This window comes from Arachis ipaensis, chromosome B6 (assembly GCF_059453495.1).
Source record: "Arachis ipaensis isolate K30076 ecotype BB chromosome B6, ASM5945349v1, whole genome shotgun sequence".
NCBI lineage: Eukaryota > Viridiplantae > Streptophyta > Magnoliopsida > Fabales > Fabaceae > Arachis > Arachis ipaensis.
Window position 1 is genome coordinate 139953226 of NC_142441.1, and position 10580 is coordinate 139963805.

Consider the following 10580-nt stretch of genomic DNA (forward strand, 5'->3'; position numbering starts at 1 on the left):
GCTTATAAATAAGATATTTTGTATTTGAAATTTTAGTCATAAAAATACTTATTTTAAAATTGTAGCGTTTAGATAAATAATTCAAAAAATATAATTTTTTTCAAAAAAAATGAAAATTAAAATAACATGATAGCAAATACTTTTCAATATTAAATATTGATCTTCTATAACCTAATCACTAAGATTATAATTGTTTAGGCAATTAATTATTTATTTGCTCTCTTATTAGTTCTATTTTTTAGGTAGAAACTGATTCTTCTACTTCATCTTTATCCATAACGGTGTTCTTGTATGTGATAAATAGTAATAAAATTTTAATTTACAATAATCTTGATGGCAATGTCAAAGAAATTATTGTGTAGTTAGTGTTTGATGTTTTATTGTTTATAACATGATAGATAAAAATAAAAAATAAATGTGAAATGTGTGTCAATGTATATTTTTGTTACTATTTTTTATTTTTTTATTTTTACTTCTATTAGAATTTCCTCCTCTTTTATTGGGGTCAAGAACTTACTATAACTAACTATAAAAATAATAGCAGTTATATAAAATAGTTATGCTACACATACAAGTCTTTTTGGTTTACAAGTCTTACAAGTTAGGCCAACACACAACAGAAGCTACACTCACCCACAAAAGTGTGTTAACACGCGCATCACATTTCCAAAGCGCTCACTCACCGTTAAGAACGACTCATCTTCTTCTTCCTCGATGAAAATTATAACTGTCATTTTTTTCCGCGTTTCTCCTTCTCCTCCTCTTCTTCCTTCTTCTTCTCCTTTTTCTTTGTGTTTCTCCTCCTTTTTCTTCGCATATTTCATCTTCATCATCGTGTTTCTCCTCCTTCTTTTGATTTTGCAACATTATGTATTTTTTTCTTCTTTATTTGATTTTTTCCTCCAAAAAAGAATTATGAGAATATGAAATAAGAAGATGAAGAAGATAAACGGAAGATGAGGAGGAGGAAGATGAAGAGTTCTGAATTATGCAGAACTTATCAGAATAAAAATACACCTAAATATCTTCGTTTTACACCCAAATTTGCTGCAAATACAGAAATGAGTTATGCTACATGTACACTAAAATCAACCACCAAAGTCAGCCACCACTATAAAATACATACTGGAATACAAATAATACATTGAAAATAAATTAAAACACACATATATTTATACACAAATATATTGGTGGTTAATTTTAGTGGCTAATTTTAGTGTACAAATAACATTTTTGTACAAAAAAATATTTTCTCTAATGCTGCATTTTTTTCTTCTTCTTCTTTTCCTTATTTCTTTCTTTTTTTTAGTTAAATGAATGTAAGTTCATCCTCTTCCAAGTAATTTTGCAGCATCATGTATTTTTTCTTCTTCTTTGTTTGAACAAGAAGAAACTTGAGAAGGTAAAACAAAAAGAAAAAGATGAATAAGAAAAAAAAGAAGAAAAAGATGGTGATAATGATGAAAAAAAAGAACAAGCAGAAGATGAAGAGGAGGAAGAAGAAGAATTCTGAATTATGCAGAACTTATCAGAATAAAAATACACCCAAAATTCCTTAAAATACACCCAAATATTTTCGTGTTACACCAAAATATCTTCGTTTTACACCCAAATTTGCTGCAAATACAGAAATGAGTTATGCTACGTGTACACTAAAATTAGCCACCAAAGTCAGCCATTAGTATAAAATACATATTGAAATACAAATATATATTGAAAATAAATTAAACCACACATGTATTTATACACAAATACATTGGTGGCTGATTTTAGTGTACAAATAGTATTTTTGTACAGAAAAATATTTCCTTTAATGCTATATTTTTTTCTTCTTCTTTTCCTTATTTCTTTATTTCTTTTAGTTAAATGAATGTAAGTTCATCCTTTTTCAAGTAATTTTGGAGCATTATGTGTTTTTTTTTCTTCTTTGTTTGATTTTTTGTTTTTATTCTTGTTAAGAGAGTAAAACAAGAAGAAACTTGAGAAGGTAAAATAAAAAGGAAAAGATGAATAAGAAATAAAGAAGAAGAAGATGGTGATGATGATGAAAAAAAAAGAAGCAGCAGAAGATGAGGAGGAGGAAAAGAAAGAGTTCTAAATTATGCAGAACTTATCAGAATAAAACTACACCCAAAATTTCTTAAAATACACCCAAATATCTTCGTGTTACACCCAAATATCTTTGTTTTACACCCAAATTTGATGCAAATACAGAAATGAGTTATGCTACGTGTATACTATAATTAGCCACCAAAGTCAGCCACCAGTATAAAATACCTACTGGAATAGAAATATACATTGAAAATAAATTAAACCACACATGTATTTATACACAAATACATTGGTCGCTGATTTTAGTAGCTGATTTTAGTGTACAAATAACATTTTTGTACAGAAAAATGTTTCCTCTAATGCTACATTTTTACTTCTGAATTGAACCACACCTCAGCCACTTGATTGGATTCAAAACAATAAAAAGAGGAGAAGATTTGTAAAGACTTGTATGAGAAAAACGCTTGTATGTGGAGAACAAACTGCTCATCAATACCATAGAGGGGCTGCAAAATACACCAAAAATACACCATATTAAAATAAGCATAAACTATAGAATGCAAATAGAACTATAAAACCATCATAAAAAATAACAAAAATCAGATTCATGAATCATCATTAAACAGAAACTAAAACAATTCAACTAAAAGAATAAGACAATTCACCCTCAGTGAGATGAAAAGTCATAAACTGTAAATACACCCAAACTTTTCTAAAATACACCCAAATATTCCTGATTTACACCCAAACGTCTGATATAAAATGCAGAAAATTCATCAGAACTAGTACATTAGATTCAATTCAAACAAGGAATAATAAACAGCAAATTTTACAGACAAGGTTCACGCATTATTCAACTACACAATTATAAACTATTAACTGGATTCAAATTCAAATTCAATTATTAACTGGAATTAAACCACATCTCAGGAACTTCATTGGATTCAAATTCAAAATTCACTTCGCTCTCGTTCAACTGATAATCTGAAGTTGAATCATCCATTATCTTCAAAACGATTTCAGAGCTAATTTCAGAAACAATGGAAAATGAGAAAAACGAAGAAAGAGAACAGAGAGAGAAACTTACGTAAACGGCGAAGGAGAAGGGAGAGAGAAACGCATGAAAGAGATCGAAGAGAAAAGACAAGAAAACGCAGAAGGAATTCAAAAAAGGAAACAAAATCCTTTTCGAAAAAGGAAATTATATATTTGTGCGTTGATTGATTGAAAAATCTGTTAAGAAGGCGCGTGAAATATACATGCCATAAGAGGCGCATTTTAGGGATTAGGGATTTTCAGGACTTGTATAACTTGTATAGTGAAAAGGCTTGTATGTGGAGATTAATCCTATATAAAATTAAAATCACATGGAAAAAAATAAAAATAAAACTGAGATTTTATACCACACACAATGTTAAATACAAATTTAATAATAAAAATAGAGTGATAAAATGATTAAAAAAACTGGAAGAAATATATACAATAGGTGGTTTAGATAAAACATTATTTTAAAATGGTGGTGGAGGGTCAATATTTTTGAGCAGATAAATCATTATGTGAAAATGATGGTGGAAGGCCAATGCTTATAGCAGATGGAACCTTGGGTGAAAATGGTGGTGGGGAGTATTTCCAATATTTACAGAGCCAAGAATGAAAGTAGATTTTTTTGTTTTGAATTTTTTTTTTACGGAAATGATAGAATGACTCATCGAGGAGGAGAAGTCATATATTTCTACTTCTTCAAAAAGCTATGAATTAACTTTTTGGTAAGTTAAAAGTTCTTTTTAAAATAGTGCCAAACACGCGTACTGTGACTTTTCATAATTCAAAAGTCAGAAAAAGTAGCTTCTGCTCCTTCCCAAACGGGCTCTTATAGGGCTAATGGTGAAATTGGTCCCGAAAATTGCACAATCGTTATTTTTGTCCCCGAAAATTTTTTTTAATCAAATTAGTCTTCGAAAGATTTGATATCAATCAGATTTGTCCTTCCGTTTATGGGCTTACAGATTCCGTTAACGATAATACACGTGGACCGTTAAGTGACAGGTGTGTTAACAGTTGTGTACCCAATTGAAAACTGATAAGATATGTTCACCTTATTATGTCAAAATAGTCCTTATCCCATTTTATAAACTCCAATCCCCAAATTGAACGGAAACATTAATCTATCTTGAGGAGTGGTGTTGCAGTGGTGCAAAGACATCACCAGGTTTAGAAGCCACGATGCGGAGCGTCGGTGGAGGACGAAGTGGTGGGTTATCACTGCGATCGCTGGGTAGCTTCGGCTCTAGCTCCTCCATGCGAAAAAGGAGAATGAACATGGACAAAACCTGTTTTTGTGGACTGAAAACTGTGATCAAGAAATCTGAAACACCAGAAAATCAAAAAGGTTGTTTCACACTTGTCCAAGATATTGGGTGAGTTTAAATTGGTATGATCCATAGTTTCTTGAACCCCCTTTCATCATTAACGTGAGATTCAATTTTTTCACTTGACATCTGCAAAAAGTTAGCCACTGTAACTACTTTAGTTGGATAGATAATAATGAATATGAAGTTTTTGACGTTGCAAATGGTGGGGCAGAAGAAGAGTTTGAAGTTGAAAGTGATTATGAAGATTGGAAAGTGAAACTAAGTTGGAGAATGGGTAGTTTGGAAGTTGAAGTCAGAGTAGTTAAGATGTTGCTTATTTTCATGTTTGTCCTAGTAATAATGCTTATGTTAGTAGTTGGAGCACTTTTTGTCAATTCAATGGGAAAGTAAAAAACTTGTAAAAGTATTGGTGATGTTGTTATTTTGTTGGATCTTGTTAAGAGTATTGGTGAAATGTAATAAATGAGATTGGACATTTTTGAATATCCATTAACAATCATGCAACCTGCATTTTTTGACATTAGTTTAATAAATTTTTACACAATTCTAAAAATAAGTAAATAAAAATAAAGACTTAATCACTCATAAGATAAATTAAGTCTAATCATATGTATTGAAATCGAAGCATTTGCATGTCCATATAATCATGCTAATATAGTCTTCACAATAATACTAAACCTATTAATCAAGTCTTCATAATATCAAGCATAAGTTACCTAATTTTGGGCTATACTAAAATATGAACAATGTTGTACAAAATACTTCAATATGTCTATAATACATAAAGATTCTAATCCTTAACCCTTTACAAAATACATAATTCAGCCTTTAATACACAACACAACTCAAAACATCTTTGTCTTTCTTCCTCGAGTGTTTGAATCCAGGAGTTGGCACAAAAGTCATTAAGCTAGCAAGTTTTTTCGCAGTAGCAGAATTGGTGCCCTTAATTGTTTCAGCTGAAACCGGAATTATTGCAGCTGTAGCCGGTTGTGGTGAGGCTGGGGTTGTTGCTTTTCCTTTAACAACATGAAGCTTTGGAGGCCTTGATTTTACTTTGTCCTGCATTTTATCATCATGAAAGATAAAGTCAATTCACTAATCATATTTACATTATGGAACATTATAATTTATAACAAAAGATAGATTACAAATAAAGTATCATACTTGGCTGGAAACAGATAAAGATTGAGATTCTTGTGTAACCGAAACCCCTTCTGATTGGCCAAGGATCATCTCAGTTGGTACATCTGAAGTTGCTGCTGGTGGATTGGTAGGATCTTGAGCAACAAGATCAATCGAGATTCCATTAGGTGCATGTTGAGCATTAGCATCAGCAGGAGCAGCAACTACTGCAAGTTGAAGTTGCATAAGTGATGAGCGGATAATTTATACGCTTTTTGACATTGTTTTTAGTATGTTTTTAGTAGGATCTAGTTACTTTTAGGGATGTTTTCATTAGTTTTTATGTTAAATTCATATTTCTGGACTTTACTATGAGTTTGTGTGTTTTTCTATGATTTCAGGTATTTTCTGGCTGAAATTGAGGGACTTGAGCAAAAATCAGATTCAGAGGTTGAAGAAGGACTGCTGATGCTGTTGGATTCTAACCTCCCTGCACTCAAAGTGGATTTTATGAAGCTACAGAACTCGAAATGGCGCGCTTCCAATTGAGTTGGAAAGTAGACTTCCAGGGCTTTCCAACAATATATAATAGTCCATACTTTGGCCAAGAATAGATGACATAAACTGGCGTTCAACGCCAGCTTTCTGCCCAAATCTGGCGTTCAACGCCAGAAAAGGAGCCAAAACCAGAGTTGAACGCCCAAACTGGCACAAAAGCTGGCGTTCAACTCCAAGAAGGACCTCTACACGTGCAACACTCAAGCTCAGCCCAAGCACACACCAAGTGGGCCCCAGAAGTGAATTTATGCATCAATTACTTACTCATGTAAACCCTAGTAGCTAGTTTATTATAAATAGGACCTTTTACTATTGTATTAGACATCTTTGGATCTTTGGATTATCTTTTGATCTATTGATCACGTTTTAGGGGCTGGCCATCTCGGCCATGCCTGGACCTTTCACTTATGTAATTTTAACGGTAGAGTTTCTACACTCCATAGATTAAGGTGTGGAGCTCTGCTGTTCCTCAAAGATTAATGCAAAGTACTACTGTTTTCTATTCAATTCATCTTATTTCGCTTCTAAGATATCCATTCGCACCCAAGAACGTGATGAAGGTGATGATTATGTGTGACGCTCATCACCATTCTCCCCTATGAACACGTGCCTGACAAACACTTCCGTTCTACATGAAATAAGCTAGAATGAATATCTCTTAGATCTCTTAATCAGAATCTTCGTGGCGTGAGCTAGAATGATGGCGGCATTCAAGAGAATCCGGAAAGTCTAAACCTTGTCTGTGGTATTCCGAGTAGGATTCAATGAATGAATGACTGTGACGAGTTTCAAACTCGCGAGTGCTGGGCGTTAGTGACAAACGCAAAAGGAGGGTGAATCCTATTCCAGCATGATCGAGAACCGACAGATGATTAGCCGTGCTGTGACAGAGCATGTGAGCATATTTTTCACTGAGAGGAGGGGATGTAGCCACTGACAACGGTGATGCCCTTGCATAAAGCCAGCCATGGAAATGAGTAAAACTGATTGGATGAAGATAGCAGGAAAGTAGAGGTTCAGAGGAACGAAAGCATCTCTATTCGCTTATCTGAAATTCTCACCAATGAATTACATAAGTATTTCTATCCCTATTTTATTAATTAATTTCGAAAACCTCATTATCAATTTATATCCGCCTAACTGAGATTTGCAAGGTGACCATAGCTTGCTTCATACCAACAATCTCCATGGGATTCGACCCTTACTCACGTAAGGTATTACTTGGACGACCCAGTGCACTTGCTGGTTAGTTGTATTGAAGTTGTGAACCATGGTATTGGTACCATGTTCTTGGCGCCATTGCCAGGGAAAGAAAGAGCCATGAATTTTACATAATCAAAGTGTAATTACGATTGCGCGTACCAAGTTGCTCACGTTGCCAGGGATTGTTTGAGCCTGGACATCACAATTTCGTGCACCAAGTTTTTGGCGCCGTTGCCGGGGATTGTTCGAGTTTGGACAACTGACGGTTCATCCTGTTGCTCAGATTAGGTAATTTTCTTTTTATTTTATTTTCAAAAATTTTTCAAAAATATTTCAAATTTTTCTCACCTGTTTTCGAAAAAAAATTTTAGATTCAAAATTTTTAAGAATGAATTCTAGTGTTTCATGAAGCATGTGAAGCCTGGCTGGCTGTAAAGCCATGTCTAAATTCTTTTGGACTGAGGCTTCCAACCATCAGCTATTATACGACTGTAGGGTATGTCAGGCATGTCATGTCTGAATTACATGCTGAAGCTTGGGTGGCCATTGGCCATGTCTAGTGTTTTGAATCGGAGCTTTCATTGAATGCTTGGCTGGCTAGTGAGCCATGTCTAATTCCTGGACTGAAGCTTTAGACTAACATGGCAAGATTCCTGGAATTCATATTAAAAATTTTGGAATCCTTATTTTTTCTTTTTCATATAATTTTCGAAAAAAAATCCAAAAAAAATTAGAAAATCATAAAAATCAAAAATATTTTTCTGTTTCTTGTTTGAGTCTTGAGTCATGTTGTAAGTTTGGTGTCAATTGCATGTGCATCTTGCATTTTTCGAAAATTCTCATGCATTCATGGTGTTCTTCATGATCTTCAAGTTGTTCTTGGTAAGTCTTCTTGTTTGATCTTGATGATTTTTTGTTTTGTGTCTTTTCTTGTTTTTCATATGCATTCTTGAATTCTTATTGTCTAAGCATTAAAGAATTCTAAGTTTGGTGTCTTGCATATTTTCTTTGCATTAAAAATTTTTCAAAAATATGTTCTTGATGTTCATCATGACATTCAAAGTATTCTTGGTGTTCATCTTGACATTCATAGCATTCTTGCATGCATCACATGTTTTGATCTAAAATTCTCATGCATTGCATCATTTTTCTTGTTTTTCTCTCTCTTCATTAAAAATTCAAAAATCAAAAAAATATCTTTCTCTTTTTCTCTCATCAAATTCGAAAATTTGGATTGACTTTTTCAAAAAATTTTAAAATCAAATTGTTTCTCATGAGTCAAATCAAATTTTCAATTTGAAAATCTTATCTTTTTCAAAATCTTTTTCAAAAATCAAATCTTTTTCAAAATTCTTAGTTATTTTTGAAAATTCCAAAAATACTTTTCAAAAAAATCTTTTTCTTATTTTTATACCAAATTTTCGAAAATAACAATAACAATTAATGTTTTGATTCAAAAATTTCAAGTTTGTTACTTGCTTGTTAAGAAAGATTTAAACTTTAAGTTCTAGAATCATATCTTGTGATTTCTTGTGAATCAATTCATTAATTGTAATTTTAAAAATCAAATCTTTTTCAAAAACAATTTCAATCATATCTTTTCAAAAATATCTTCTTATCTTTTTCAAAAATTTGATTTCAAAATATCTTCTCTAACTTCCTAACTTCTTATCTTTTCAAAATTGATTTTCAAATTTGTTTCAACTAACTAACTAACTTTTTGTTTGTTTCTTAACTTTTTCAAAACTACCTAACTAACTCTCTCTCTCTCATTTTCGAAAATATCTTCCCCTTTTTCAAAATTTCTTTTTAATTTATTAATTATTTTAATTTTTAAATCTTAATTTTCGAAAATTACTAACATTTTTCAAAAACTATTTTCAAAAATCACTAACCCTTTTTCAAAAAAATTATTTTCGAAAAAAATCTCCCTCTCCCATCCTATTCTATTTATTTATTCATCTACTAACATCTCATCTCACATCTCTGCCATCCTCACAGTTGTGTTTCTTTCTTTACATCACACTCTTTGTCTCCCTCTTTTCTTTCACTCACAAAGGGATCCCTATACTGTGGTATAAAGGATCCATATTATTATTATTATTTTTTCTGTGCCCTCTTCTTTGTCATATGAGCAGGAGCAAGGATAAGAACATTCTTGTGGAAGCAGATCCAGAACCTGAAAGGACTCTGAAGAGAAAATTAAGAAAAGCTAAATTACAATAATCCAGAGATAACCTTTCAGAAATTTTCGAACAGGAAGAGGAGATGGCAGCCGAAAATAATAATAATGTAAGGAAGATGCTTGGTGACTTTACTGCACCTAATTCCAATTTACATGGAAGAAGCATCTCCATTCCTGCCATTAGAGCAAACAACTTTGAGCTGAAACCTCAATTAGTTTCTCTGATGCAGCAGAACTGCAAGTTTCATGGACTTCCATCTGAAGATTCTTTTCAGTTCTTAACTGAATTCTTGCAGATATGTGATACTGTTAAGACTAATGGAGTAGATCCTGAAGTCTACAGGCTCATGCTTTTCCCTTTTGCTGTAAGAGACAGAGCTAGATTATGGTTGGATTCTCAACCCAAAGACAGCCTGAACTCTTGGGATAAGCTGGTCACGGCTTTCTTGGCCAAGTACTTTCCTCCTCAAAAGCTGAGCAAGCTTAGAGCTGATGTTCAAACCTTCAGACAGAAAGAAGGTGAATCCCTCTATGAAGCTTGGGAAAGATACAAACAATTGACCAAAAAGTGTCCTTCTGACATGCTTTCAGAATGGACCATCCTGGATATATTCTATGATGGTTTATCTGAGCTATCAAAGATGTCACTGGACACTTCTGCAGGTGGATCCATTCACCTAAAGAAAACGCCTGCAGAAGCTCAAGAACTCATTGACATGGTTGCTAATAACCAGTTCATGTACACTTCTGAAAGGAATCCTGTGAGTAATGGGACGCCTATGAAGAAGGGAGTTCTTGAAGTTGATACTCTGAATGCCATATTGGCTCAGAATAAAATATTGACTCAGCAAGTCAATATGATCTCTCAGAGTCTGCATGGAATGCAAGCTGCATCCAACAGTACTCAAGAGGCATCTTCTGAAGAAGAAGCTTATGATCCTGAAAACCCTGCAATAGCAGAGGTAAATTACTTAGGTGAACCTTATGGAAACACCTATAACTCATCATGGAGAAATCATCCAAATTTCTCATGGAAGGATCAAAAGCCTCAACAAGGCTTTAACAATGGTGGAAGGAACAGGTTT

The 10580-nt window shown here is 33.1% G+C and overlaps 1 non-coding gene across 1 annotated transcript; it reads right to left on the reverse strand.

Moving 5' to 3' along the window:
* Positions 1-9974: 9974 nt before the first annotated feature.
* On the reverse strand, positions 9975-10082 carry LOC148562953 (small nucleolar RNA R71). The gene has a single exon (XR_015887155.1). It is a non-coding gene; the product is annotated as a small nucleolar RNA R71 (small nucleolar RNA).
* Between the last annotated feature and the right edge of the window lie 498 nt (positions 10083-10580).